Below are 8,997 nucleotides of genomic sequence, written 5' to 3' on the forward strand. Positions count from 1 at the left end.
TGCGGCGTGTTGCTCAGTTGCCGACTGAGGTTAAACCACGACAATGAGTAACACAGAGACCAATGGTATTCTCAGTTTTAATTAAAAGGACATTGATTTAAGCCTCTTTAAGTGAGGTGCTTAGTCTTGACTACGTCTTGACTTCTACTTAACTATCAGTTTGAATCCAGAGCAGAACTCAAAACTGTTATCAGCTAGCTTTATGCATTAAAAAAGCACAGATTATATATCATTAGGGTTAAGCACTACCAAACACGATGGAGATAGGAGATAGGAAAGACATCTGTAGAACAGTACATTAAAGTACAAACATAGTGACTGCTATGAAAGTATGTCTATACCACATCTACTTAATGGTAATAAAAATAATTGTACAAAACTAAACCTTGTGTCTAACTGGTTTGCAGTTCTGTAACTATCAGGGAAGCTAGATTTTTCAATTTTTTTTTTTTTTAAGACAGGAGCTTCTTACTAATTCATTAGCCATATATAAATGATTTTTTCAAACTAGTTGCTCAGAGGTAGCCTTTACCTTCCCAGAGCATCCTCTCTATATTTCAATCCCGTTTTGTCTCACTTCATAAATTACATTATCAGATGTTACATCTTTATTTCTTGCCAGGAAGTGTAAGTCACAACTATGATGCTACAAAAGCAAAAAAAATGGATAACCAAGTGGCATTTTTAAATAATTATCCACAATACCTTTCCATTGCTGCTGAAGAAGAAAGAAAGGAAAATAAAGGAATAGTTATAGTGAAAGGATCTTCCTTCTTCTCAAGGATCTCTTAAACGATACTCTCACACTTCAGCCTGAAGGTCCTTAACGTAGGGGAACTAAGAGTCCTGCAGCTCATGAAAGAAACATCTCATATGTCATGGTGAAGTTCGTTTACCTGTATATTGTTAGTCTGTATACACCATGGAAATACCACATGGGTATGATTCAAGAATACTCATGGAGAACTCTAGTACATTCTACCATCTCTTCTGGGAAGATGCTGTGTCAAGAGTACTATTTCAAAATATGATAGAGGCAACAGTGTTAAAAGGTGGGAGAGGGAATCATAACAACATGCATTCACAGAGAGGAAAATAAATCTTTCTTTGGAACCAGACCAGGCCATAAATTACTGTGTAAAAAGGAAAGACAATCAGCCTATTTGTGATGCAGAAAAGGGTTCCTCCTCCCTATCATCTTAAACAACTACCGTAAAGATATATTAAATTCTCCAGTGCAGAAAGCACTTAGCCTTTGGTTTCATGATTAAGAGGGCAAGTGTTCATAAATATCTTACAAGTGAACACTATGCACTGTGTTATTTCTTACATAATTACAAGACTCAAATGAGTTGTGCAACCAGCCAAGAAGTGGAACTACAGTGTAAACAATGTGCACTACTTGCCTATCACATGAAATAAATCTTTTGCTTCAGAACAAAACTGGACTGAAAAAAGCACTAAAGATCTAATTCTTTTTTTTTTTTGAGGGAAGACTACATTTCAAGTTTCTAGAGAGAAAGAGAGGGCGCTATCACATACTAAAAAAAAAAGGAGTAAAAACTTTTTTCTAGGGTCACATTAACATTTTAGCAAATTTCTTTTTCCTTATATTAATTTTATAGCATTTTACAACTTTTTTAAGTTAAAAATTAATAAGCCATATAAGATTCAAGCTGGAAACTTATAATACAATCAAATTTTTAAGGTTCAATCTATATATTTTTTTATTTAAACTGCCTAAAACTGAGTATAGTAACAACTCTATCAGAATATCCTTCAGAAGCATGAGTTGTGACCAAATCTATTTTTATATGAGTGCTACAGTGAACCTTGGAGTTTCAACTCTATTTTATTAATCTGTAAGAGCAATTATGCTTGTTGTGACCCAGCCAACAGCAGGTGGTCCCAACCCAAGATTCCCTTCACTAGTACGCCACCAGGAAACAGTGTGGAGGATGTTACAAGCACAAACAAAACATCCAATGAGAAAAGTAGTTAACGGTATGTATTCTGACTAATGAAGAAAGAGTTCAGGGATAGAAAAGGGAGGGAGCATTTATTGAAATGACATATTTTTCCTAGATAAGTGGTAATAAGTGACATTACAATATCCTGCCTCATGCTAATCTTTGGAGCTGGACATTATTCAGAAACTTCAAATTTGTTCCAAATAAGAGAATCAAAAGTTTATTGCTTTGGAAGTGTGTATCATGGAACGGCATTGAACAAATAATTTGATTTTTAATATCAAGGCAGACTGGAATGATTTTTCCATTTTTTTCTTCTATCACAGTATGCACTAGGGATAAGTTCATTATAGGAAAAGAACCAAGTGAGCTGTATTCCTCACCACCCCCTATATCTGCATTACCTGACATAACTCACACGCTTCCAGTCAAATGGCATGGTAAGAATTACAAACATTGTAGAGCCTACTATTCATGTTTCAAATAATCCACTTCTTTATCTGGACTACTGGATGATATAGCTCCCTAAACCACTTCTGCTTGGAATGATTACAAGTTTTTATTCAAGTTAGATTTTTGTACTATTATGCACTAACGGCAACGCAATAAAAAGAGTGGAGAGAAATAGATTGATTACACTGAAAAAAGACATTCGGACAACTTGAGAGACAGGCCACATTTTCTGACCCTTTCTTCACAGGGTCAAGGGAGGTTATTAGGGTTGTCTATATATTACAGAACAGGCTGTATTCTGCTCCAAATGTAATAAATACTAGGGACTGTTGCAGCTAAGCAAATGCTGCAAATTACAATATGCATTTCAAAACAGTGCTCTAAATTAACTTCTACAATAATCATGTAAGTCCTTAGTACAAAGAGATACCTTATTCAGACTTCTTACAAAATTACACTAATCCAAAGTTAATAACTATCCATTTCTTAATAGTTAAAACAACTAGTCATTTTTATAGCTGTTGTATAGAGGTAAGAATTTATAAAATGGTTAACCTGAACAAAGCTTGCTTAGAACTTCTTAAAAACTCTTAAATTTAAATGTAGCATCTCCTACATTTTCTTCAATCAATAAAAATTCATACATATTCTTGATTAGTACCAATAAGCACCTGCCTATAAACATCACAGGTCTCATCTAACTAACTAATTAGAATTTTTTAAAGCATTTATAGTTTATAGCAAGTCAATTTCAGAACATATCAAAGTACAATTTCCATAAATACATACCTTCAGTCAATATGCTCTCTCTGTAACTGAAATCTTCTTGTTTTCCGTTTTAAGAGACTACGCATAACATTCAGCTAATAGTTCATCAGTGATCCTATGTAAAAAGAAGGTAGTAAAATTAGTAATAGGTAGTATTTGAGGAACTAACACTTTCACAGATAAAAATCCTAACTGCTTAAGTGGTATACAAAATTGCTCATACAATAAGATAGTATGCTTCTTCATTCCAACTGGTAAATAATAGTCCAAGTTCAAAATGTTAAAAAAAAGTTTTAACTTTAGGAGCCTCCACTTCTGTTGATACTTACATTGCAAACCATGGTGCTACATAACACTTCATTTCATTGTTCCAAAGGTATAAAAGCAATGGAGAGAAGATACGTACAGGATGGGAAATTAGAAGGCCACAGAAGCTCCCAAAATAGCATATGGCAGCTATAAGAAATGCTTAGACAAGGTCCACATGGCTCAGTAGTTTCACTGAGAATAATCTACCTTGTGATCACCCATTTGTAGAACAAACAACTTAGAAAAGAGGTGGAAGTTTGAGATGAACATTCAATATATAAAGGCGGCTTATTAGAATGATGGAGAGAGACTTTTTATCAAGGCCTTATGACAGGACAAGGGGCAACAGTTGTAAACTGAAAGAGGGTAGGTTTAGATTGGACATAAGGAAGAAATTCTTTACTATGAGGGTCGTGAGGAAGAGGTTGCCCAGAGAAGTTGTGGATGCCCCATCCCTGGAAGTGTTCAAGGTCAGGTTGGACGGGGCTTTGAGCAACCTGATCTAATGAAAGATGTCCCTGCCCACAGCAGGGTGTTGGACTACACGGTGTTTTAAGGTCCCTTCCAACCCAAACCATTCTGTGACTCTATAATTCCATGATTGTATTAAAAGAACTAAAGACTGACTGCTGCATCCAGTAGTGGTTGTGGATATGAATCAAATGAATCAAATCAGGTAGCTAAAAACTAGCTCAGCAAAAATATCCTACCATCCTACTGTACCAGCCACTTACCCTGTGCAAGCCTGTTTATCCCCAATTACCAGGCAGCAGTGTAAGCACTGATGGTGGCACAGGGTAGGTGACTGCAGTGAGTGGCTGGTGCAGGCCTGCCCACTTGGCAGCAGTGCCAGTTTATGCTAGATTAAATTGACAAAACTATGATGAAAATGATAGATTGCCTGCATTAGACTTACAGACTTTGAGAAATCATCTCCACAGAGGAACTGAAAGGATTGTGTTTACACATGCATACTAACATACCGGAATAGAAAGTTCCATTATGTTTAACAGCAACAAAATGGGAAAACATATGTAAGAAATAACAGGAAGTATCCTGTTCACCTGCTTTTGTTTCACAATATTTTAAGCAATTAAAAATATTTTTTACAAGGCTTCCTGCATGTATTAAACTCGTTTTACTCAGTACTGTTTATTAAAAAGAAAGTGGTTCTTTATGTGGAAAAGATTCGGGAACTCTTAGCACTTCCCAGGGTTTTAGCTGAGGTACCCCAGGACTAAAGTTCCTGTAACTCAGAAGTTCTGTAGAAGAATCAGCAAAGACAAGAGCAAAGGAAGCTTAAAAGAACCGCATGTAAGTTTGACAGCGGGACAGCCCCTGATCTTTGACCAATACTTTCATATCTGTATTTTAAATGAAGAGCAAAGTCAACAAAGCCTGTACTTTTTCCACTGCTTTCCACTTTTCTGAAAACAGAGGCTATGCAAAAAACTGTATTAAAAAAAAAATAGCAAGGTTTTAACTCCAGTCCACAAAAGCCAAGAAATTTAAAGTTAGTCTGACATTTAATCCTTAAATCATGCAATTGTGCTTCTTTTTTAAAAATCAACAATGCAAGTTAATGACAAGCTGTCAGCCCTAGCTTTGAATTGCCTGAAGTTTGTCATTTGGTGTTTGTGTCACAACCTTAATGTTATTTAAATGTAGTTTTTAGTATCTATTATTTAAAAAGGTCTACTTTACGACAGCAAAAAGCTTTGATGGAATAAACCTCAAAGTACACTGTAGTGCTGGTATGCCACTTCATTAGAAGTAGTGCATAAAACATATGCTGTTGACAAATCTAATTCATTAAAGGTGAGATAGATGCACTTTAAAACAACTGGATGGCATCATTATCTACAGTTCCTTTTATAAATTATTCTTCTTTTCCCATTTGACTGAACTTGTCAGTGTTCCCTTTTCAGACTGTGAATGTTTTTGCCTTAAAATTCAATACCTTCAACATGTTTGGACAAGTTAAATAAGTGGTGTATTTGCCAAAACTGAAATTGTAAACAGAAACATTCACACTGATTATTTCACCTATATTAACTAATCAGAAATAAAATTAAGCAACAATGTATAAGAGTTTCAGCTTTATCAAACATAAAATTTAAAAATGAAGAGAAGAGGAAATTACAAAGTACAACAGAATCACATTCTGGCAGCATTTTGCATTGCTATTCAGATGACTTGGATTTGATATTGAATTGAATTCTGCAAGAGAGAAGATCAGGCACATCACAAAGCTGACAGCTAGCTGACATATTTAGTTGTAAAAGGAAGAATCGCTAACTATATTACTCAGACTTTCAGGTAAAGACCAATATTGGTATAGGAACTAAAGGCTATAGAAGGGTTCATAAATAAAATTGAGCTGGTATTTGAAGCACGGCCCATCAGAGTGGTCAATTCCTTGAGCAGCCTTCCAACAGACAAAACACACATAACTAGTCAAAAACTATTCAAACTCCATCTTAGAATATCGTTGCCTGGGAGAACATGGAAATTTTTCTCCTCAGCCGAGAAAGAATGAAGTCCTTCTATCACTGTGGTCTTTAAAACCCAAATCACAGCACAGGAGCTTCACTGAATCGATTAAAAAAATAAAGTGAAGAAGAATGCTTTTGAGGACTAAATATAACCCAAGTTATGGTTAAATTCCACTAATAACATATTCAGCAAAATTCTAAACTACACTGTATACAGGGAAACTGGAAAAAAAAATATTGAAGATTCTTGGATTCTTTCTGTAACATAATTTGCCTTTCAATTCCTTATAAAGTGACCTAAATCTATCCATTAAAAAAAAATACAGAAATTTTTGCATAGAATGCATAATCATACTTCAATATGTCAATACTCTGTACTCTGTACAAGTATTTTGTAATGAATTAGCTGGATTAGCAAAGAATTTTGCCTTGTTCAAGAAAAGCCATGTATAGCACATAATACCATCCTATATATTTCTATACAGACACATGTACACATACACATTTTTAAGTAGATGCAGTGTCTCAGATTAATTCTATATTGTCTCTTGCAGAGACAACAAGCTCATTCCAATATAACACTTATCCTGAAAATTTAAGAGGTGGACATTTTGCTTAAAAAAAATTGACATATGAGTAACTTAAATATGGAAACACCTCCGAATAGAATTCACCAAGGCCTATTTTATGCCTCCACGGATTGCAGCAAATCAGTTTCTGCAAGCGACTCTAAACGTTTAAACTAAAAACTGACAGATTAATTTACCACATTTCAATCAGCATCTACCATTACCTCAGAAGATTTACATCATGTATGTCCAATATGCTACACATGCAATTCTCCTAATTAGTCTCCCCATTATTCCTCATCTTGCTCTTTTTTCATTTTGTTCCCTCTCCTGCCATACTGTCTTTACAATCCCATGAGTGTAACAGTCATATTTGTTTAAGCCTTCCGCCACCAAAACATGTTAGCTGCAGATGGACAAGAGTACAGTGGTTATCTCCACTCAAGGAGGCACATCTCAAAGGCCACCTGTCTCCAGAATCCCTCTGTGAAGGGAATTAAAAATCATTCCACTTACAACGTTCTTATTACTGAGAAGAGCCATATCCTATTGACTGCTGGTACTAGCAACTCTTCTCGTAAAGTCATTTCTGAGATTCTGTGAAGGGGGCTTCTGTTTATCTCTAAACAACAGGGAAGTAGGACTTTGGGTACCTAAACTCTACTCTGGTCCGCCCAATAAGTCTTTGAGGATGCTGCTGGGAGTGGGGAGGCAGGAAAAGGAAAGAAACAGGGCTGGCATCCTTAGAGAGCTTACGCTTATATAGAAGAGCCCGTAACGCCTTCCCAAAGGAAGCTTTCATGCTCCCCAACGTTTCCCAAAAAGATGCTCTGTTCCCAGTCAGGGATTTCATTCCTGCTTTTACTCCAGCCCTTACTGATGATCTTTACGAGCAGTAATGTTGCTAACCACACAGCCCTTCTGTCAATAGCCGCACTCCAGATGGGAGAAACCGCTGACAGCAAAAACCTTCCACACTAATAAATGTCATTGCTTCATTGGGAAAGTGGAAGAAAAGAGGGAGAGATCTTACCTATGTCATTGCTCCAAAAGAAATCTTTTATTCTTCTGCGCATAAGGGACTGCCAAAGCACCCCTTCTGAAAAAGGTCTGGCCACTTTTTCTGCAATCCTTAGGTTATTTTCAGGAAGCTATTTGGAGGACCTCACCGAGTCTCATAAAGCTCCTCGGACTACCGATCGCAAAAGGACATTGCTGTCTCCTTCCTTGAGGGAACATTTCCCTCACAGCATAGAGTGGTACCTCTGGATGGGAGAACGACTTACATGTCTTATATCTGGGTATGCCAAAGCCAAGTAGAATCACACAGTAATCTTCAAAAACAATAAAGTGGAGTACACAAAACTCCACTTCTCTTAACTCCCAAGTCCACAAGTGTGATGGGAAACAATCATCAGTCATTAAGCAAAATTTCTTGTTCATCCAAATGAATTCATCACAAGACTCAGTAAGAAAAATAAAAATTGTGGATGTTCAGCTTATTTTGCATTGAAACAGACCTCAGAGCCTAAAAAAAATACACCAATTAACACATTATTTTAGTACTGAATGCTTCTACTACAATCTTCATGAGACACTAAAGAGACACTGATATGCCAGGGTAAGTTGCTTTCGGTGGCGACCTGGAATTCTTAGGGACGGATGACAAAGTTGTAAGAATACAATAGTTATCTGCAAGATCTGCTGAGAACAGGGGTTTCACCTTAACTTAAGGGACAACTGAACAGTTACAAGGTACCGCTATGGTACTCTGTTAACTTCACCTTAAGTAGCAAGTCTATATCTGATACTTGAATGTCACAATTGTATATAATCTTCCAGTTACATATTCATAAAATACATAGATAGAACTGTAAAATACTGTAGGGTATTTTGATACTGGCTTGCTCTTGTTGTACCTTCATTATCTTCCCTATTACAATTTATGCCACACTTTCTCCTAACTTCTTTTTAGTATTCTTTTCTCCTTCCATCCACAATCATCTACACCTTTTGCCTGCCCTCTGTACTGACCTCAAGTACAGTGAACAGCAGAGAAGGTAAAAACTGTACATGCAACACATTACCCCACTGGTTACATCACATCTGACTTGATTTTCTAATGCCTGTGAGCCAGGGTTCATGTTTATCTGCATTGTGGGGCATCAATCATGCTGTTGCCAGTTGCCTAGTAAAAAATAGAACTGGGGGGAGAGAGGGGTCATTGCAGAGAAGAAACCATTCTGGAATATTCTGAGGATATACATTGCTATTTAACAACATACAATTATTAAGAAAAATTTGTAATTTCTGCTACCATTACAGACATTCACCATTCTGACTGCAGTTACTTAGGGAAGAATAGTACACAAAAGACAAAGAAAATGCATTTTAAAGCACACTAAAAAAAAAAAAAAAAAAAAAAAAAAAAAA

General features: G+C 36.2%; 1 protein-coding gene across 1 annotated transcript in view; it reads right to left on the reverse strand.

Annotated features, from left to right (window-relative positions):
- KIAA0825 (KIAA0825 ortholog) overlaps positions 1-8,997 on the reverse strand; it is a 69,873-nt gene that overhangs the window by 56,511 nt on the left and 4,365 nt on the right. Inside the window, exon 2 of the mRNA XM_009288277.2 lies at positions 3,213-3,306. The gene's annotated coding sequence lies outside the window, so the exon portion shown is untranslated. The remainder of the gene's footprint in view (positions 1-3,212; positions 3,307-8,997) is intronic.

Source organism: Aptenodytes forsteri, unplaced genomic scaffold (assembly GCF_000699145.1).
Source record: "Aptenodytes forsteri isolate BGI_AS27 unplaced genomic scaffold, ASM69914v1 Scaffold41, whole genome shotgun sequence".
NCBI classification, from domain to species: Eukaryota; Metazoa; Chordata; class Aves; order Sphenisciformes; family Spheniscidae; genus Aptenodytes; species Aptenodytes forsteri.